This window comes from Notechis scutatus, chromosome 7, assembly GCF_049901735.1.
Source record: "Notechis scutatus isolate UNSWTSFEM ecotype Mainland chromosome 7, rNotScu1.2, whole genome shotgun sequence".
Lineage (NCBI taxonomy): Eukaryota > Metazoa > Chordata > Lepidosauria > Squamata > Elapidae > Notechis > Notechis scutatus.
This window is the reverse complement of record NC_142015.1, coordinates 16,012,578-16,035,538: the sequence shown is the minus strand read 5'-3', so window position 1 is coordinate 16,035,538 and position 22,961 is coordinate 16,012,578.

Sequence of the window (22,961 nt, the reverse complement as noted above, 5' to 3'; positions counted from 1 at the left end):
ACTGGAGGTCCAAGCGCGGGGAATGCAAAGAGGAAAAGGGAAGGTTCGCTCGCGCGCCGGGAGGGGGCGGGGCCGCACGTGGCGAGCTGGGAGGAGCTTTCGGCGGCTGAGGGGCAGATTGCGTCAATGGAACGAAATGGGGCGGATTGGCTTGTCTCTTCGCCCTGTTTATTTTTTTTTAGCCTAGCGATATCTGTGCAAATCGCAGTCATAAGTCGAGGATTATCTGTGTGGCATGCCGCGCTGACTGGTTTTATATCAGGGGCTGGTAATAACCTATGAAGCCCTATGGCAGAGTTCTCCAAACTTGACAACTTTAAGACTTGTGGACTTCAACTCCCAGAAATTCCTCAGCAAGCTATGCTGGCTGAGGAATTCTGGGAGTTGAAGTCCACAAGTCATAAAGTTGCCAAGTTTGGGGACCCCTGCCCTATGGGACCAGGCCACAGGTAGTCTTCGACTTAGGACCACAACTGAGCCCAAAATTTCTGTTGTTAAGTGAGACATTTGTGGTTGCCCCATTTTACAACCTTTCTTGCCTCAGTTGTTAAGTGAATCACTGCAGTTGATAAGTTAGTTTACAGGGGTCTCCAACCTTGGCAACTTTTAAGACTTGTGGACTTCAACTCCCAGAGTTCCTCAGCCAAAGTTTCTCAGCTTTGCTGGCTGAAGAACTCTGGGAGTTGAAGTCCACAAGTCTTAAAAGTTGCCAAGGTTGGAGAGCCCTGAGTTAGTAAACCAGTTGTGAAGTGAATCTGGCTTCCCTATTGACTTTGCTTGTCAGAAGATCAGCAAAAGGGGATCACGTGACCCCAAGACACAGCAGTGGTCATACATATGAACCAGTTGCCAAGCATCTGAATTTTGATCACGTGACCATGGGGATGCTGCAAAGGTGGTAACTGAAAAACAGTCATAAATCACATTTTTTCAATGCCATTGTAACTTTGAACGGTCACTAAACAAACTGTTGTAAGTCGAGGACTACCTCTAGGTGGCAGGTTGTCCGTGTAGTTTTTGATCAACTGTAGTCCCTGTGTTCTTCTACCAATTGTTCTGCTCTCTTAGTGACTTACACCAGAATTTGAATTTGCAGCAATAAAACGCTACGGAGCATCTTCACCTCACAATCCCTAACTGTTTAGAGTTTAGCATCAGCCCTGTTGCAGGTGAAATATGGAAGGTGATTTTCAGCAATCTAGTTCTGGGTGTCAGCTCTGCACTCACCAGTCTGTATCATATTAATAAAATATAAATTTTTAAAAGATCTATGTTCAAATGCTAATGTCTAGGCCATCTAACCACTGAAGCGCAGCATCGCTTCTATTAAAAAACATCAGACACAGGATCGGTGTATGCCCTCAGTTTACAGCCAGTCATCAGGTGATCTACAGTCAGTATCATATTTCAAGCTTTACATTCCTATATAGCAGTTGTAAGAGTGAAGAACCAAACTATTCATTTATGATTCATTTATCATTTTTTTAAAAAACTTTTTCTATTTCAACTGACAGCCAATGTTCCATCATTTTCAATGCTTTGAAGAAGAAGAGGAAGAGGTGTTTTCTTCCCATAGAGTTGTGCAGCTTTTTTTTAAAGGAAAAAAAAATCTGGAAACCTCAAGCTTTTCCTGAAAATACTGGTATCCTTTGTTTCCCTCTAGTTCTGTTTGACGTCTTTCTAACCTCCACAGGTATTCCAGACATTTGGGTGGGATTATTTTTCCCCTTTTTCTTTCTTCTGTTAGAATTCCTACTTCACTTCTTACGGAACTTGAAGTGTACATTATTAGTCAAGGTTTTCCCAGTTATGATTAGATCAGATTGCAAGTTACATTTGAGATTTGCTTTTCAGCAAGAGTGTGTTTGTTGTGTTTGTTGTGGCTTTTCAATCTTTTTGCAGCTGCTACTTCTTGCCATCTGTCTGATATTACACATTTCCTAATTACGCTGACTTAAATATTCCACTTTGTAAATATTCTGTAGGAGTTGTGATTGAAACTCTGTACATATGTTGGAGGTATATGCATCTCCAATATATGATACACAATTTGGGTTTATTTAGTTGGCAGTCTAAATTTTGTCAATTATTTAACCAGCAAGGTAGTTCTATTGAGGCCCAGCATCATATACATACAGATAGTCCTCGACTTACACACACAATTGGGATCAGAATTTCCACTACTAAGCAACAGGGTTGTTAAATGACTTTACAACCTTTTTCTTGCCATTGTCACTAAGCAAATCACTGAAGTTGTTAAATGAATCGTATAGTTGGTAAGCAACTCTAGCTTCCTCCGTTGATTTTGTAGTCAGCAGCGAGCTGGGAAGCTCTTAAATGACGATCACATGACCCCAGAATGCTGCAACCATCGTAAATAGATGCCTGTTGCCAAGCACCCAAATTTGATCACATTCACTGGGGGAATGCTGCAACAGCCATAAGTGTGAGGACTGTCGGTCGTAAGTTGCTTTTTCTACTGCTGTTGTAATTTCAAATGGTTGCTAAACAAAGCATTGTAAGTTGGGGACTCCATGTATTACATTTTCTATATGTTCCTGATACTGCTGCCGTATGAAACAACCCATTTAGCTTTAGGAAAAGGGAGCCTGGGTTTTCATACAATTTTGTAGCATTTCTTCGTGTTGATGCTTACCTGGGGTAGACCACTTCAAGTGTCATCCCATATCTGAACACTAAAGGGAGCTCTTATTCCCTATAAAACGCAGCAGCTTTCTAACATGCTGGTATTGGACTTTTGGCAGGGTATAATCCTTCAGAGTTGACGTGACTAAAATATCAGAACATTTTAACAAAATGCTTTCTGTTAAGATTCTTGTCTTTCTTTGATTCACCCTTCATTTAGGTTTACAAGCTCCTCTGTGATGTAATCCTTGCCTTCTTTTCTATCGCTTTCACACAGTATCAGAATTGATTATCCATGGGATGGGATGGGAAGCGTTCCAGATTTCTGTTGAATTGGATGCTATTAATGGAAATAACATGTAAAAGAATTTTTTTTAACTGTGAATGAGATCACAAAGTTTGATTATATAATTGTTTTACAAAAAATGTTTTATTTTTAAGGTTGACAGCTAGAATTTTTTTTATAAAAACCCATGCTAATAATCTGTATAGAGGGATATCTGGTTAGGCTGATTCTCCTATCCCCAAGCACTGCAGTTCTCAATGCAGTATGCAGAATATTTCACCTCTGCAACCAAGTACTGGATGGGCTTCCTTCCTTCCTTTTTTTCTTCTCCTCCCTCCCTCCCTCCCTCCCTCCCTCCCTCCCTCTTCTTTCTTTCTTTCTTTCTTTCTTTCTTTCTTTCTTTCTTTCTTTCTTTCTTTCTTTCTTTCTTTCTTTCTTTCTTTCTTTCTTTTCTTTCTTTCTTCTTCCTTCCTTCCTTCCTTCCTTTTCTTTCTTTCTTTCCTTCCTTTTTTTTCTTCTCCTCCCTCCCTGCCTCCCTCCCTTCCTCTTTCTTTCTTTCTTTCTTTCTTTCTTTCTTTCTTTCTTTCTTTCTTTCTTTCTTTCTTTCTTTCTTTCTTTCTTTCTTTCCTTCCTTTCCTTTCCTTCCTTCCTTTCCTTCCTTTCCTTTCCTTTCCTTTCCTTTCCTTTCCTTTCTTTCTTTCTTTCTTTTTTTCCTTCCTCTTTCTTTTCTTTCTTTCCTTTCTTTTTTTTTCTTCTCCTCCCTCCCTGCCTTCCTCTTTCCTTCCCTTCCCTTCCCTTCCCTTCCCTTCCCTTCCCTTCCTTCCTTCTCCCTCCCTCCCTCCCTCCCTTTCTTTCTATTTTTATATCCTACAACCAACTCACTATTGTAACTGTTTTTCTTCTCTTGGGGCATATAGTTGAGGGATTACACCTCTGCACTGCAGTGCTTTGAATGATTCTATTGAAATGATAAGTTACTGGGTAGTCCCAGAGCTCAGCGTTGCAGCATTTTAAAGTGCAGTCTTACTACCACAGGAACTGCACAACACAGTGCATATAATATACCTATAATATGTGCTGCATTTACAAGGTGCCCTGACTTCAGATTAAATTATGAGCTCCCAGGTCTGCCTTGTAAATTTCTTTAGTGTTATTTTTTTCTCCACAAAGAAAGCATTCTCAGTGTTGAAATGAAATGCCATATGAAAATAGGGCAAGATTCTAATTTCTTTAGAGTCCTGTCTAGAACAGCAGTTTGGATTCAATGCCGTGCATAAATAAGTGGAGAGGCTGTAAAAGATTTGGGAGAAGTCCAGTTTACAATAGAATCTGGCCTCTCAAAAAGTTTAGGGAATGATCTGAAAATATAAAACAGAAATAATTAATGTGTGCTAAGGGTGTTTTGTTTATTTTACTTGACTGTTTTGGTCAAGGCTATTCTAGCAGCATATAAAAGCAGCTGTTACAACTAATGCAATACAGTAATTTACAATGGGTGTATAATATAACATTACAGTAAATATTGATTTAGTTCTGTATTCAGCTTTCACAGAAAGGAGGTCAAAAGGATTGTACAGTTTTCTTACTGATAGCTAAAGTTTCTATTCACAATGCTCTGGTTCAGTTGCTATAATACTGTTTGATTTGGGTGTATTAAATTATTAGGGCTGGTGATCTATGAAATATGGCCTTATGTGATGTGTAAACCCAACCAACTTGGTTTTAAAGAGTGAAGCTAAAGTAATACACCACAGACAGACCATAATGCTCTAGTCCAGTGATGGCAAACCTATTACATGTGTATCAAAGGTGACATGCCACAATGTTTTGGGTGATACACCAGCATTTACCAGCACCCAACAAGTATTCTGGAATGGATGCCCCATTTTTGTGTGATTTTTTTTGAGTCCACGGAGCCTCATGGAAATGAGATGTGCACTTCTGTAGCCTCCAGAAGTTGCTCAAGAGGGCCATGCTCTTGTGTGACTTCAGAAACCTCTGAAAATGTAGGGAAAAAATGAGGCAGAGCTAGAGGACAGAGTTAAATGAATCATCAACCTGGAGTCATTTCATTCCCACAAATGGTCTATGTTCTATCGCCAGAACAAAGCAGACTCGAGACCGGAGTTGAATTCAGCTCTTTATTAACTGTTAGTAACTTCAACTAAAGTCGAGCCGCGGCAGCCCCTTTTATAGCGGCTGCTCGCGGCTCGCAACCAATGGCATTTATTTAAAACTCCCACCGCTTAGGCGGCCAATCATAACTGTTATTATCTACCAATCACTGGGTGGCAGTATTTGTCCAATAGGAATGCAGTATTACGAGCATGCAAAGCAAGTATACAACACCCCTCCCCTCTTGGTTTGATCCAACATTACGTGACGTAGTCGCGTAAGTAGGCGGGGCTTTTGTGGGTCCTAGCTGACCTGCGCAGTTCAGTCTCTGCGTTGATCTCGGTCAGTTCAGACAGGATCGCCGTCTCTCCTGTTCTTCTCTCTGGAACCTCCTGGAAGGGTGAGCCAGTCCTGCCGCTTCCACCGTGCTTTGTTAGGTTGGTTGGGTTGTCGCTCCCTCCTGGCAAACTCGGGCAGGTAGAGTCGGCTCGGCTGCTTCTTTCCTGGTTCTCCTCCAGCTCTCTTCTTTCAAACTCGCCTAATGGTAAGTAGTTTTTATTTGTTCTTGGGTTTTCTGTTTTTGGTTGGTGACCTGTTTTTAATTGGGTTAAGAGAGGGTCTTCCTTTTCTTTATTATTTAAGGGTTCCCCCCTCTCTGGTTTTATTATTAATTATTGACTGTTTTGTGTGATTTTGCTCTATGTTTCGGTTTGTGTTGGTGTTGCGTTCAAGGTATCGAGATCGTAGTTGGTCTATGTGCCTTTTCCAGGTTCGGCCGTTTGTCGTTTCTAATCGGTACGACCGGGGGCCTGTTATTTGTGTTATCATTGCCGGTAACCACAATGGGTCTCCAGTACAATTTTTCGCGTATACCAGGTCGCCTGGTATAAACGTACGGTACTTACTGGAGGAGTCTGGTGGCTTCTCGGGGTTGTAGGTGGGGTGTAGTCTGTCCAAATAGGTGCGCAATTTTCTGCCCATTAAAAGTTCAGCTGGGCTCTTGTTTGTTGATGTGCACAGTGTTATATGTTGAATGGTGAGCATGGTATTGATTTTGTCTTGCATGTCGCCTCCTTCAAGTTTTTCTAATGCTTCTTTCGTGTATCGAACTATGCGTTCCGCCCTTCTGTTCGCCGCCGGGTGAGCTGGCGCTGTCAGAGCATGTTGTATGCCTTGTTCTGCGAGGAATTGTTCAAAAGCTAAAGCTGTGAACTGTGGGCCATTGTCCGATACTAATACATCTGGTAGACCATGAGTGGCGAAGAGTTTCTTGAGTTGTTTAGTGACAGTTCAGTCGTTGTTGAACTCATGATGCTGACCTCTAACCAGTTCGAGTAGGCATCGACGATGATTAAAAATGTATATCCTTTTGTGGGTCTGGCGAAGTCTATGTGGATTCTTGACCAGGGGCCTCTGGGTGTCTCCCATTCAAGGACCGGTGCTAAAGGGGGGGGTAGGTCTGGACGACTGGCATTTATTACATATTCTTACCCAGGTTTCAATGTCTTTGTCTATTCCTGGCCACCAGACGTAGCTTCTGGCCAGGGACTTCATTTTTACCATGCCCGGGTGTCCCTCATGTAACATGTTTAGTACGTCTTCTTGTAATTTTCGTGGAACAACAACCCTATCCTCCCACAAGATGCATCCTTTTTCAATCGACAGTTCAGTTTGGCAGTTTTTGAACGGTTTAAAAGTCTCGTTTTTGTCGTTTTCCAGCCAGCCCCTCCCCACCCAGTTCAGGAGTCAGGCCATTAGTGCATCCTTTGCGGTTTCCCTCACGATGTCCGATGCGGTGATGGGCAGATTCGATATTGTTTCAATTTGCAGGGTGCGTGTGGTGGGAGCTGGGTCGTCGTCGTGGTCTGGTAGGGGTGAGAGGCTCAATGCGTCGGCGTGGGGTATGGCTTTTCCTGGCCGATAGACGAGCTTGTAATTGTAGGCTGCAAGAAATTCCGACCATCTTGTCATCCATGGAGACAGGATGTTGGGGGTGGCCCTCTCTCCGACCAGGATTCCTAGCAGTGGCTTGTGGTCAGTAATCAAAGAAAATGTCCTACCATAAAGATATTCGTGAAAACGTTTTACCCCTGAGATAGCGGCCAAGGCTTCTCTATCCAGTTGGCTGTAGTTTCTTTCAGCTTTGGACAACGTTTTGGAATAAAAGGCGATCGGTGCCTCTCTGCCATCAGGTAGTATGTGGCTAAGTATTGCGCCTATGCCGAATGGTGAAGCGTCGCAGGTTACAGTCAGTGGTAGTGTGTCGCTGTATTGGATCAATACAGATTTAGTTAATTTTTTAGTTAATTTTTTGGAATGCAGCTTCTTCTTGTCGGCCCCATTTCCAGATGGCTTTTTTATCGAGTAGTTTATGCAGTGGTTCCGCTATTGTTGCCTTCTGCGGCAAAAAGACATTATAAAAATTAATGAGTCCCAAGAATGCCTGCAAATCCGTTTTGTTTTTGGGTCTGGGTGCTTCTTTTATCGCTCGTATTTTTTTTTCAGTGGGGTGGATTCCTGCTTCATCAATAAGATATCCTAGGAACTCAACCTGATTTGTGGCAAGTTGGCATTTTTCTTTTTTGACCATGAGTCCTGCTTCTCTAAACTTTTGCAAGACTGCCCTTAGCCGGTCCTTTAGTTGTTTTTTTATTTCCGGCTGATATCAATACATCATCAAAATAGGGAACCACCCCTTTTAGTCCTTGGAGGAGGCGTTCCATCAGGCTTTGGAAAACGGCGGGGGCCACGCTGACACCAAATTGTAATCTGTTGCATTTAAAAGCCCCCCTATGTGTTACGATAGTTTGTACCTCTGCCATCTCGGAATCAACCGGCAACTGGTGATATGCCTGCGCGAGATCGAGCTTTGCAAAAAATTTTCCTCCCCCCAATGAGTGCAAAAGGTGGTGGACTACTGGAACGGGGTATGCGCTCTGCTGCAATGCATGGTTCAGGGTGGCCTTATAGTCACCACAGATGCGCACGGACCCATCTGGTTTCACGGGAGTCACAATTGGGGTTTCCCATCTTGCATGGTCGATTGGCCCTAGCACCCCTTGTGCGGTGAGTTTGTTCAGCTGCTCATCGATTTTTGGCTTTAACGCAAAGGGGACACGTCTGGCCTTTAGCCTGATGGGGGCTATGTTCGGGTTTAGGCTAAATGAGATAGGGGTCCCACGGTACTTGCCTAACGTCCCGTCAAATACGTCTTGGAACTCCTCCATCAGGTCTTTTTCCCAGTCTGTTTCGGTGATGCTGTTGATTCCTGTCACTTCGATTCCCAGAGGCGCGAACCATTCTAAACCAAGCAGGCTGGGGCGGTCTCGGTCAACGATGGTCAATGGAATAATTTCAGTGTGTTTCTTGAATTTTACCTTGAAATGTCCCAATCCAACTACCGGAATCTTGTTTCCTTGGTAGTCTTTTAACGTCAGGCTTTGCTCTTCGAGTTCTTTTCGTCGTATGTCTGGTATCAAGTTCGTTATTGTGTTCCATGATACCATTGACAGATATGAGCCGGAGTCTACTTCCATTTCGCATGGCTCTCCTTCTATTTTGACATTTATTCGAACCTTCTTAGCATCAGTTGCTCTGGCATTCCCAATAATAATCGTCTGATGTGTTTCTTCCTTCTCGTTGAGTCGCTGACTTCTATTTTCCCGGCTCCAACGACTTCCAGTTGGCTTCTCCTTAGTTCTGGGGGGCGGGGGGTGCTGCCTCATCTTTTTGGACTATAGCTCTTTTTGTTTTGGCAGACCCTTGCAATGTGCCCCCGTTTTTCACAGTGTCTGCAGATGGCATCCAGAAAACGGCACTCAGAACGCAGGTGATTTCCTCCGCATCCAGCACACTGAAAATCAGGGTTTCTCCCTCTTCTTTCTCACCGGTTCCGCTCTCACTGGAGTCTGTTTACCTCTTTGTCTTCTTCCTCAGAGTCAGTTGATGACTCGATGTCTTCATGGTGGGTGGTTGCGGTAGTGTGTTTCTGGGTACCTTCCGCTTTCTTTTCTCTGCTCTGGCTTGGACTGTTGGCCGTATTCATTTGCTTCATTTTCGCCGCAGATTTTTTTGCTGCCTCAGCTGCGGTTGCTTCAGCGATGGCTTCATTTACGGTAATGTTGGGTCGATTAAGCAGTTTGCTCTGCAGGGTAGCGTCTCTCAATCCGAGGACTATGCGATCCCTCATGGCTTCATCCATGTTGGGGAATTTGCATGCTCCTCCAATGTCCCTTAGTGCTGCTACAAAGTCCCCAATACTCTCACCTTCTCGTTGATCCCGTTTATAAAATTCGTGTCTTCGAATGAGGTTTGACACAACAGGCGCGTAATGAGCTCTCAGCATCCGATTCAGGTCCAGCCATGCCATCTGTTTGACATCGTTCGGTTTCACCAATGCCTTCGTCATTTTAAAGCTGGTCAGACCGCAATGTGTCAGGAATACGGCTCTCTTCCTCTGGTCAGTGATTCCTTCATTGCTTTCCAGGAACATCAGGAACCTGTCAACATATGATTCCCAGTCTTCTTCGGCTGGGTTGAACGGTGTGGGTGGCAAGTTGTCGCCGGCCATCTCGTTGATTTTTTGGCTTCCATTGCCACGTGCTTAGGGTCTTTGTTCCTTCGATCCCACCTTCGTCGCCAGTGTTCTATCGCCAGAACAAAGCAGACTCGAGACCGGAGTTGAATTCAGCTCTTTATTAACTGTTAGTAACTTCAACTAAAGTCGAGCCATGGCAGCCCCTTTTATAGCGGCTGCTCGCGGCTCGCAACCAATGGCATTTATTTAAAACTCCCGCCGCTTAGGCAGCCAATCATAACTGTTATTATCTACCAATCGCTGGGCGGCAGTATTTGTCCAATAGGAATGCAGTATTACGAGTATGCAAAGCAAGTATACAACAGTCTACGTCCAACCTTTCTTGAATTCCATTGACCTTTATCTGCCACCAATTTAATACTGAAGTCTAATGTATTAGAATCTGATGTATAGGCATGAGCAATAAATCTTCTGAACTAAAACTGAACACATGGCTGTGATTCTTTGCACCTGACAGAAAGTCATATGAGAACAGGATTTTCCTCCATTTTTGGAGGCTACAGAGGCTGTGGAAGAGCATTCTCTGAAGCCGCTTCAAGAACAAAGGCCTCATGCAACCCAGAACAACCTCAGGTAGGCCTCAGGGGCCTGTCAAAAGAAAGACAACACCACTAAAGGTAAGCGCTACGTGGCAAACCCTGGGGAGCCCTAAACTATGGGGACGTGTCATTCCTCAAAGCTTGCATTCCTTGGGGAATGGCTGGAGATGGCCTTTTCCAGTGGCCTAGGCTGAAGTTGAGACCTAGACCTCTACTTCAGGCTCAGCCTCGGCATTGCCCCCAACTGCCACTGTTAACTAGTTTAGGCGGGGTGGGGGGGAATAAAGATTTGTCTCTCTTTTGTTCGATGAGAGAGAAAAATAAAGAGCAGCAGCAGACTAAAGTTAGATATTTTCCAAATTTTTGAGCCTAAAAGGTTTGCCATCACTGTCCTAGTCTGTATGATAGCGTATATTGGGTGGGCAGCCATTGCAGACTTCAACTCCCAGAATTCCTGAGCCAGCCCAACATGGGGAGCCAGCCCAACTTCTGGGAGTTGAAGTCCATAGGCCATAAAGGCACCATAGTTTGCCCATCCATGGTATATATAATACAGCACTGGACATTTGTTTGAAAGCTCTGAATCTGGCCATATTTATTTCACTCTCATCATCCTATTGGTTTTCTATGATTTTGGTGCTGATAGCCAAATTGGCTTGAGATTCTGCCTTGGCACGCCCTCTCCAATAAGCAAGTGAGTATTTATACAATTTATTAGAGTACTTTGACAAAAAGGATCTCTCTTTGAAAATGAAGAAACCCCGGCCAAAGCCTCAGCTTTTCCTTTATACTCAGCAGAGCAGAAAAAAGTATAAAGGTTGATTGGATGGAAAAAGTCATCCTGCCCAGGTACAACAGAAAGATGGGCTGATTGCTAAACATTCCATAATATTAAGTACCGTATGACCATTTGACGGAGCATTGTATTAGAAGTAGAAAAATAAAAAATAAAAAGTAAGCATGGGGAAAAGCGTCCTAAAATCAGTAAAATGGGGCAAAATTCACTTAATAAGTGTCTTGCTTATGGAATGAACATTTTGGGCTCAATTGTGGTTGTAGATCAAGGACTGTTGATGTGGAAACGTAAATATCTTGGCTTCAAGATACAACAAACTCGTATCAAACTTGGGGAGCCCCTTCAAGACATTCTCCTAGTGGGAGCTGGGAGTCTCTTAGCAGCCACGTTGTTGGCAGGCAGCTCATTTCAAAGCATCTGTTTCAAATTTATCGGTCTCTCTTGTCCTGCTCGGCTGTCACACATTCCAGATCTTGCTGCTCTACTCTGTAGAGCTCTTTACCAACTGCAGCCCCAGCTGAGCCTTCTCCCAGAGGCCTCAGTAACACCTTAGGCCAGTCTGCCCCAACGGACGGAAGAGCAGGTGCTAAGCGTGCTCCAGATAGTGAAGTAATTCTCTTCCGCATCCCAGAACACACACACGGGCATGCAGGGTGCCACATTGCAGCTTTCCCATTACACAGCCCCTCATTAGTGGTGATGTCTTTGAAGTAATTGTAATGAGGGGGTTTGTGTGGTGTCCACAACAAAAGATTGTTACTCTAATTGTATTAAGACTGAAGGTTGGCGGACCGTTGTGAGTCAGACTTTGGCACTGTGGAAGGAGAACGCCTCAAAGAAAGGGTTGGATTCCTCTGGATTTTCTGAGGTGAACTGCTTTCCTTTCCTTTCAACGGTTTTGCCACATTCTTTTCTAAAACACTTTTTAAAAACAATTTAGAGGAGATTTGATTGGATCTTCATTACGTAACAAGATATCTTAGGAGTACAAACTTAACCATTCCCAGCTGGCACGATAGCTATTTGTGTCTAATTGCTTCGGGTTTCCCTTTTGCTTTGGATTTAAGGGAGGTCTACAGATGTAATTTCTGGTTAAGTAAAGATGAAATAATTGACTCATCTCCCTGCCTGCCTGGGTCCTTCAGAGTGACAAGAAAGCCTTAGTACTTGTCAAAAGAGCAGGAAAAAAATGAGGTCACGATGTCTATTTTACTCTGGCCAGGTCGCGACCTGAGCCTATGTCCACTCCTCTCAATCCCCATAAGGCAGGAGACTTGCATTGAGCCTGGGTGTGTGCAAGAAATCCTTCCCACTGAGAATGTAATTAAAGGAGCTTGAAGCCAGAGGGGCAAACTTTGCATTCTCTGGGGTTCATTTTATTCTATCTTTGATTAATGAGGTTGGGTGTAGTTAATGAAACAGAGTTTAAAGGAGTGAGTGGCTCAAGCTGATACATCTTCTTTCTCTTGGGGACTTGCTAAGGGGTACAGGCAGCCATTGTGATCTGGGGGTGGGGATCAGGTGCTGCTTCTATCTACTTCGTTCATTTATGCAGAGAATTATCTCCAATGGTATTTTTCCTGTTCCTCTGAGCAGACAGAGCTAATCTCTCTAGTCTAGGTGGAATCTCTCTAACTGGAAAAACTCCTTGACCAGATCAGGCCACTGTGATGTTCTTGCCCATACATAAAATTCCTCCTTACCTTTGAGAGGAAAAGAAATGTCAGAAGCCCTTTTCCACTCAAGTCATCGAAGTAGAGACCAAGAGAGGATGTTCTCATCTACCACGGAAGGTCTTCTAAAGGATGAGACATCCTACAGTCGATCTGGAAAGAGATGCTTCAATAGGAAATGGAAGGGAAGAGTTTGATACAATAAAAATACTGTTGTGAATTTTTAAAAGTGATCAGCTTTGTTCATATTAGCTTTTAGCATGGTCTGGAAAACCATATTCCATTATTTTCTGGATTAGTTACTGACTGAGCAAATACACCAGAATCTCATGAAAACGTATTTAAAAATGTGTTTTAGTTTCTGTCTATACAGACAAACTCTATATGAATTGTGCAATTGATAGAAAACCAAAACCAATAGATTTTTCCTAAGGAAATGTTGAGTATACATACAATCTATATTTTTACACTTTTAAGGTCTCTCTCTCTCTCTCTCTCTCTCTCTCTCTCTCTCTCACACACACACACACACACACACACACACAGAGCTTCCTTCTTGCCTAGCCAAAGACAGGGAAGAATACTTTTTGTTTTTCCTCCATCTCTCCCTTTGTACATCTACAAGTAGTTCTTATTTAGTGACCACAATTGGAACCAGCTATTCAGTTATTAAGTGGTGCGGCCACTAAATGTTTATGATCTCACTACAACTTTCCTTTGCTTTGTAGACATGCGAAGGCTGTAAATATGATATTTTATCGTAAAAATACTGTCACTGCCAATGGTTGCTAAACAATCAATAAATGAGGACTACTATCTGTAGTTCTAGCCTTAACAGCTCCAATTTCAAAAATGGCAGGTAGCACTACTTATGACATGGGAAAGCTTTTTCCAATCAAAGTGAATAATATTCAGTGAGACGTACAAACAGATTTAATGTCCTAATAAAATATGCTTGTACTATCAAAGCAGGAAACTATTTTAAACTTCTTTTGGGAGGCCATCCCTTAAATATTATTTAGCTTATGATGAGAACATAACAGAAGTAAACATATACACACAATCCATGTAATTGTATACAAAATACTTTCAGATTTGCTAAAAGTTAATGATTGGCTAACCTGCATCATAGTGACAATTGAAAAACTAAGCGCAATTCTTATATCTTTAGGAGAATTATAGACATTCAAAGCCATTTCATTACAAAAACCGAAGCTCCTGAAATCCTTCTGATTACAAATGCAGCTTTTCACAGTGAAGGGAGAATCAATAAAGCCCCACACTTCATGTTAAGTCCTTTCAATTTTAAATTTCTGGCACTGGATGCCTAGAAGAAAAAGTATTATATAAACTTTTTTTAAAAAAAGATTAATTTCTCAATTCCAAAGCTTTTAACTTTGTTTCTCATTAATGATAGCATCTAAAGCAGCAAATATAAGGACCAAGTCTTAATACGACAGCTTTGCAAAAAAAAAAAAATCAAGCTGAAGAGGAAGTGAATTAAAAATGGGTATTTGGCAAGGATCAATGAAAAGGTTTTATATTCTTAAGAAAGTCAAGAGTTATTCTCTGATTTCCAAATGTCTGCATCAAAGCCCAGCACTGTCTCATTTCTCATCTTCTCTCATCTTCTCATCTTTCTTACTATATTTTCCTCTTGTTCTTATGATATATCAATTGTTGTTCGTAACTTATAATTAATGATTGTAACTATGATTATGACCTGTGACCTATTACTTGCTGTTTATATGGGCACTGTGAGCTTATGCATCGAATTCCTTCTGTGCCTGATCACACTAGGCCAATAAAGAATTCTATTCTATTCTGTTCTATTTATTCTGCATTCTATTCTACTCTACTATACTCTTAATAAAATATGTGAAAACATTGATGACTGTAAATGATAAAGGGCTTTAACAGTCTTTGGATGTAATGATAAAATTAAATGGGCACCAAAGGACATCTCATGCTTCATCCAGTAGCCTGCAATAAGACAAAAATGCTTCTGGAATGTATACTTTTGACATTTGAATGGAGGACAGAGAGAGGACAATCTTCGTGGAGTTAGACTCCTTTGCAACAGCAATTAGGGAACATTGGAAAATCTGAAGGATTTGGGAGAGAGGGACAAAATGTCCTGGAGAATATCTATGTGGTCACTAAGAGATGACACCACCTTGACAGATATAATTACCATTGACATAGTATTAATTAATTTGTTTCTTTTGGTTTAAAGAACCAAAACCTGTGAATTTTGGTTATTTATCATTATGGGTGTTTGTGTGTGTGTGTAAGTGTAAGCCACTTACTTGAACAGTTGGCTGAACATCAATGCATTTTACAGGCTACCACTGTTGGAACGGATCTTGGAGGTCCTTTTTTGTCTGAAATGTTATAAGGTTTGGTACTTGAGCAGGAGGTTGGACTAGAAGATCTCTAAGGTCTCTTCCAACTCTGTTATTCTGTTCTAAATGCATTTTAAAAACATCCCTAAAATCCAAACTATTAAAAAATATTAAATGCTTAAAACTTACAGTGCCCAAAGAACTAATAGTTCCAAGAGAAATGATTTTAATAACTGTTTTATCCTTACTAGTATTTTTGTTTTTTTGCTTTAATATCATTTACTGGAAAAGTAAAGTAGACATTTAACAAAGTGAAATCATTTACATTTTATTGATTTGTTACCAGTTGGCAACAGATTTAACAGATTTAACAGATAATCAGAGTTGGAAGGGACCTTGTAGGAACACCAACCCCCTGCCCAATCAGGGGACCCTAACACCATTTCTGACAAATGGGAGTCCAATCTCTTCTTGAGTCTCAAGTGATGGCACTCCCACAACTTCTCCTTTTTTTTAATAAAAAGTTTTTATTTTTTAAGGCAAACATATACAAACAAAACATAAAAACATGAAACCATCTTCCATTTTATATACATACAGTGTGTCAGTTGGTTACAAATCTTTTGTGCTATCCTTTCATAGTCATTGCTCACAGTTTATATAGATTCTCACGTTGTCTAACATATATTTATATATTTATCAGTTATTAATCATCCATGACTAAACTATTTATACCATCATTTTATACGAGATATTCCAACATTATGAAATTTATATTGTACTTTCATCCAATGGTTTTATATGCCAGCACTCCCACAACTTCTGAAGGCAACTTCTGTTCCATCGGTTGATTGTTCTCACTGTCAGAAAGTTTCTCCTTATTTCCAGGTTGAATCTCTCCTTGTTCAGTTTCCATCCATTCTTCCTTGTCTGGCCTTCGGGTGCTTTAGAAAATAGCTTGACACCCTCCTCTGTGTGGTAGCCCCTCAAATATTGGAAGACTGCAATCCTGTCCCCCCTGGTCCTTCTTTTTACTAGACTAGCCAAGCCCAGTTTCTGTAACTGTTCTTCATATATTTTAGTCTCCAGTCCCCTCATCATCTAGGCATTTGAAGTCCAGCTCATATTTTTATAGCTTCTAGTAGAAGCTCTAATAAGGGGATTTGCTCTCTGACTCTGTTGCCACTAATTTGCCTCCATAATATTGAAAGCACTGAGGAAGGTTTTGTTTTATGACTAAAATATGTTCTGTAAATTTTACATGGTAGACTTAAAAACTCTTCTATATCTAGGGGCCATACCATGAATAGTTTTTTTCTTTCTTAGTGAAGAATATAATACACACACAGAGAGAGGGGGTGTGGATTATTATCTGTTTGATGTATTTCCTCCATATACAATTATCTATTCCTTGGGATGTTTTTTATTTCTTGCATCAAGAAATAAAATTATTGTATGTTGAAAGCTTCAAAACTGTAAATAAATTAAACTTGCCATTAACTAATAAGCATACGAAGTAGATCTCAGATCTTTATTGATTCAGCCTTTTATCAAATCTTACACATATCTATATTAAAATAATATGTGCCTTCCAACTGCCATCTACACATTAATTTTGTATTATTTTATTTTTTCTGCTAGACTTTCTAATAGTACTTCTATGTATCTATCTGACAATTGGTTATCCCTATGAAGTTTTATGAGGATCAGGGTGACCAATTCCTAATAGAACTTCCTTATATTTGCAAACTATGCTATGGAACTGAAACTCTGTTGTATTATAAATTCAGAGTTGTGTCTATAACCAAACAATTAAAATTATTAGCTCTTAAATTCTTTGCTGATTGATCCACTTCATGGGAGAATTACAGCTGAATGGTATCATTGGAAGGCATTGATTTATTGGGATAAGAAAAGCTTATGCTAAACAGGCCCAAGTCTCAACTGCTGTTTAGCCTATGGTAATTGTGGCTTATGGGTGAGAAAGATCTGTATTTGTTCTTGACTGCTTAATTCCTGTTGCCTTTGTTATGGCTATTGCACTCTTCACATTAACCAAAATGCTTTAATTACAGAGCCATTTATACTGATGTTGGTTAAACAAATCAGTGTTTGGAGAAAGCAGTATTCCTCCAGCAAAACTCAGCTGGGTGGGAAGAGCTTGAGGGGGGGAAAGTCCTCAAAAAACTGTGGAGGTCTATGGAATCACAGCTGTCAGGACTCCAGGATGGAAGCAATCAGACATGTAATTATACAATTCTAATTACAGGGATTACAGAGATCATGGCATTACAAATTGCATGAACTGCAGGCATTAGAATACATTAAGTGCTTACTTGAAAACAAAGCAGAGCAAAGCAGGTGACTAAACCAAAATGCCTTACATGGAACAGAGGAATATGATCAGACATCAGCTAGACAGAATTTCTTCTATCAAAGGTAGGATTCAACATGGTAGTTCCATAGGATAGGCATCTGAGTGCATCCTTAAACCTCAGCAATCAAAAAGGGTTTCCAGAGGATTTTAGCACCCAAGAGAAATCCATCATTCTTACTGTCATGAAATAGTAATAGTTTAAAAACAATCATGCAATTCTAGCCTTTCTCAATAGTCTTGTGAATCAAAATAATGTGATAAAATGTGTGCACTTGGTAACACGGAGATGAAAAAAAAGATAGGGATGGTTAGGGATATAAGTATAAGAACAGTAACATAAAATTGCTGGAGAAGCTATACTACCAAATAAAAGCAAAGATTTTGAGGAAATCTACACATTTACTTGAGTTTCAGTATTTATGGAATATGTCCATGTCCACAGATGTTTGATATGTTATCTAAGCATATTTATTTGTGTATATATATATATAAAATCCACTCTATAATTTTTTTTAAATAAACACTATAAACTATATTGTAAAACTATTATAAAATAATAAATATTTTGCTCTTTGCCTAATTTCTTCAATAAATTATTTTTAGTTCTCCTGGTGAACCATTAATGCACTGATATCAGTGATGATGTTCCTGGTGGCTTGCTATGCACATATACATGCTTCCAGCTTCCACCCCTAAAAACAGCATCATTTTTTTTGTCCAGAACTTAATTTGACAGAGATATTCAACTGTTAGAATTAAACTAGGAATTCAGGAAGCTGAACTATCCACCCAATGAGATCCATAGACAAATCAATAGAACCAAATAAATTCCTAGACAGCATTTATTTAAAGACAGTCTGTAAAAATAGAACAACAGAACTTCATCAGTTATCACCTCCAGTTTACAACTCAAGCCACTCAAATATTACTATTAAATTACATCCCAGACTAGAGGAAAGTATTGTACCTGTTCAAGAACTAGATGGCAGGCCCCTACTTTCATGTAACCAATCAATCTGAAGCAGATTCTCACATGCAAAAAAAACCCCAGAAAACACCCATGGAGCCAAATGGAGTTAATCCTAAAAGATTTGTGAAAGCTACCTCTCCTATTTATGATGAGTGTTTGTCTCTTGTCCTTGTCATTTCCCTGAGTAGCCCTACCAGTGAGGAATAGCAAGCTCATTGTTCCCAAATACAATTTGCAATTCTAATATCAATGTTTTTTAAAAGCTGCCTATTGGGCTTTTATAGACCTTGTCATTGTAATCCACTTCAGGACACATTTGTTCCTTTGCAGTAGAAATCTTTCCTCTTGCTGTGTTAGTATTTGTTTGTTATCTTTGATATATACTTATATAAGGAACATGGCTATAAAATACTAATATGCAATCTCTGCAGGCTTCTATTATTTTTAAATGTGAAAGTCTATGAAAGTATATCATCTTTTATCCAATTACATTTTAAAGTCAAGAAAGCCCCTTATTTCTAATGGTTACTTAAGAATCATCCAAGAAGCAAAATTAGCAATGAAATTTTATAATTTGCTTTCTTGTAGAATTATCAAAACTCACTGTAGCAAAACATAGCTATGATTGAATTTTCAGAATGGATTGTGTAAGCTTCAGTATGCCATTGTCTTATAAACTAATTTTGTCTAATCTTGGAAAGAACTATCACTCATGTAAATAATAGATAACCATTGCAATTTTGGTAATACAGTAATAAATGGAGCCAGAGAAGTTTATCAAGTCATACAGTTCATAAATGTTAAAATGTAGTAGGAAAATGCAGCAAAGTTGATTTTCTGTCTCAAAACTGCTGAGGAATATATTCATCAATCTGTCCTGGGTTATCAGTTTCAAGAAACACATTTTAGAAGCTAAAGATCTTGCTGTTCACAAAAGTGCTGATATGTGAGTTGTAGGCATCCATAATAAATGTGTTTAACTGTTTACTCACAAACCATGGTTCAGGAAAAGGAGAAAATGGAAAACTTATTTAATGTCCGTGGATGGTGAGTATGGCATCTCTGTTGCCAGCCTTGGTGCATCTTCTTGCATTTTGCTTCAGTCTGTTCACCCACATTATCCTGATCTCACAAGCAAGCAATCATATCAAAAAGAATAAGCTTATTAGTTGATATGGTACCATGAGAGTTTTGGGGGGAAAATAAGAATATAAACTAGATATTCACATGAAGTGAATCAGGATCTTGTAGATGAAATACATCATTAAACCATATAAAAAGTATCCATGATAGAATTATGAGGAAAGGTCAGTAAAGAGGAAACTGTTGCTTTGTTTTTTGAAAGCACAAAACTGTTTTGGAAATGTGACCTGTGTTTTGAGATCTACCATTCCACTGACTTCAAATAGAATAGAATAGAATAGAATGGAATGGAATGGAATGGAATGGAATGGAATGGAATGGAATGGAACAGAACAGAATTCTTTATTGGCCAAGTGTGATTGGACACACAAGGAATTTGTCTTGGTGCAAATGCTCTCAGTGTACATAAAAGAAAAGATACATTATCAACAGTCAAGGTACAACACTTAATGATAGTCATAGGGTACAATAAGCAATCAAATCATACGAGGAAACAGTCAATATAAATCGTAAGGATACAAGCAACAAGGTTACAGTCATACAGTCACAAGTGGGAGGGGACGGGTGATAAGGAGTGATGAGAAGATTAATAGTAATAGTAGCGTAGATATAGCCCACTTAGCTTACGTTTTCCATAAACAGAATAACAAGAGTTGGAAGGGACCTGGAAGTCTTCTAATCCCAATCCCTTGCTCAAGCAGGAGGCCCTGGCCTATACCATTCCAGACATGTAGCCGTCCAGTCTCTTCTTAAAAGCCTCCAGTGACGGAGCACCCAGGACTTCTGAAGGCAAGCCATTCCACCAATTAATTATTCTCACTGTTAGGAAATTTCTCCTTAGCTCTAGTTTGCTTTTTTCCTTGGATTAGTTTCCATCCATTGTTTCTCTTCTTGCCTTCTGGTGCTTTGGAGACATATTTAAAAACTACACTTCAATTTCTTGAGCTTCACATTCTAACATCTAAAATAAATTCCCATTCAATATATCACTCAATGTGGGCACACCTTTTTCAATTTCTGCTTGTCTAATACTTTCTTCAGAGAGAATCTTTTGAATTGTCTCATCTCAATTTTTTTCATTCCCTGCCAAAAAAAAAAAAAAAAAAATCTCACCAGTTGTTGAACAAGGGTGGATAATCTGAAAAATATGGAATACTTTTGCATACTCACTTTCTATCTGATGGTTCCTTGTTAGTATTTTTATGTACCACACACTCTGAACTGAATTTAACTTTTTAAAATGCCATTCTCATTTTATCTTGATTTGTCTGGTCTAAAAATGTAAAGCAGGGGTGTCCAACCTTGGCAACTTTAAGACTTGTGGACTTCAACTCCCAGAATTCTGGCTGAGGAATTCTGGGAGTTGAAGTCCACAAGTCTTAAAGTTGCCAAGGTTGGACACCCCTGCTGTAAAGCTATCTGTACTATATATTATGTTTTAACTTTCTCATTGTGCTTTAAAAATTCAGCAACTAAGGTGCTTCTTTCTGTCCTAGAGGACTGCAGGGGAAAAACATAATGAAATTTAATTTTTCCTATTTTCTGTAATCAAAAAATAGATTTCCCCCCCCAAAGTAAGTATTTCTTCATTTCCTTCACATTCTACATGTATGAAAACATAATTTTATCTTGTCTATAGCTCGGAATGGTAGTTCTAAGGAGCCTTCATACTAGGCAAAAAAACTCCAATTGCCATATGGCAATCTGCTACAAGGCACATAATAAGAACAAAATTAGAAGGACTCTTGATAATCCAAGTGGCCCAAAGTGAACAAGTAATGCAAATCAAGTGAATGGCTAATTATTTTTCTTTAAAAATTCACCATTTGTCTAGAGCAGTTGATTGAAAAGCAGCCCTGCAATTTAAATTAAGATTATTTGTTCATTTTCAGAATGAAACAGTATAATTTGATTTGTAATCTGCAACAATTTGGATGAGTAACAGTGATCTGAGCAGCTTTGGCCAATTGAATAAGAAAGGACTCTGATGAAGGCAGCTAGAGGTGAAATAAGGGATCTCTTCAAATTCCACACACACATACACAGCAGACACAATGACACACACACAAGCAAGCAATTAATTGTTGCCACTGTCTGAGTCATCCTAATGCTTTCAGCCTTAACCCACTCAAATTGGCATATCATGTATCATTCTTCTTGTTGTCCTAGGGCGTTATAACATTTGGATAAGACACAGTGATTCATAGTGCAACTCCAGCAGTCGCTTTACTTTTAGTGAAGTTGCACATTTTGCACACGGGTGTGTTTGTTTTCCAGTGTTCTTATGCACATACATACATACATGGATGCATCACTGGAGTCTCTTTTCTTCAAATACAGGTAGCTATCTCCCATGCAGCCTTCAGGCTAAAAATATATGGCTTGGATGATCAACTTGCTGGTAGATAATGTTGGAGAGCCTAGCAAGAAATCTGCCGTAAAAGCATATAGACTTGAAACCAGAGATATTTTGGGGGGGAATTTTACCTGAAATATATAGTAAATAATTGAAATACCTGATTGTAAATGTATTAACAGCGGCTAGGATTGTATTTGCCAAAAACTGGAAAAATGAGAAAATACCATCACAGGAGGAAATCATTAAGAAAATATTGGAATGTGCTGAAATGAGTAGATTGACATTTGAAATTAGAGAACAAGATGATAAACAATTTTATAAAATTTGGGATCTATTCTATCAATGGTTAGACAATAAAACATGGTAATGAAATATGTAGATTCTTAGAAAATAATAAATATATAAAGATGTATTCTTTTCTTATTATATCTACAAAATGATTGTAGGATAGATTTGAGATGATAATATGAACTGTCATAAAACAAATTAAGTAAAGTATGGATTATTTCGTAAAACATGAATGAATAAAAGTATAGTCAAATGATTGATTAACAATGATATTAATGTATTTAATATTTGATTGAAAATATGAGAATATATACATTGTAATTGTAACTGAAGACTATGAAATGCAAGCACAAAATAATTTGTAAACCAACCGACACACTGTATGTATATATATGGAAGATGGGTTGATGTTTTTATGTTTTGTTTGTCTATGTTTGTCTTAAAAACTAATAAAAAAATTTTTTTTTTTTAAAAAAAGAAATCTGCCTGCCTGCCTGCCTGCCTGTTGTGGTTCGCTGGCAGCTTGTGCAGACCGCAGCGGAATCGGATATGGGGAAGAACGGGGACCAGTCAGGGAGTCTGGGGAGGACTCGGACGAGGGTCCTGCATCTAATGCAGAGATGGGACCAGGGCCACCTGGGAGTTGCGTGCTGACTCCAGAGCCTCCAGAGTCTGGCAGCAGCAAGGGGAGCCTGTTCCCAGTGCACATGTGCACAGAGCTGCCAGAAGGCAACAGCAGCTGAGACAAAGTAGGCGACTCGGGAGTAAGGCTGGGAGGTGATTGCCCCTCCCATAAGGTATAAAGGATAGGCAAAAGTAGAGAAACC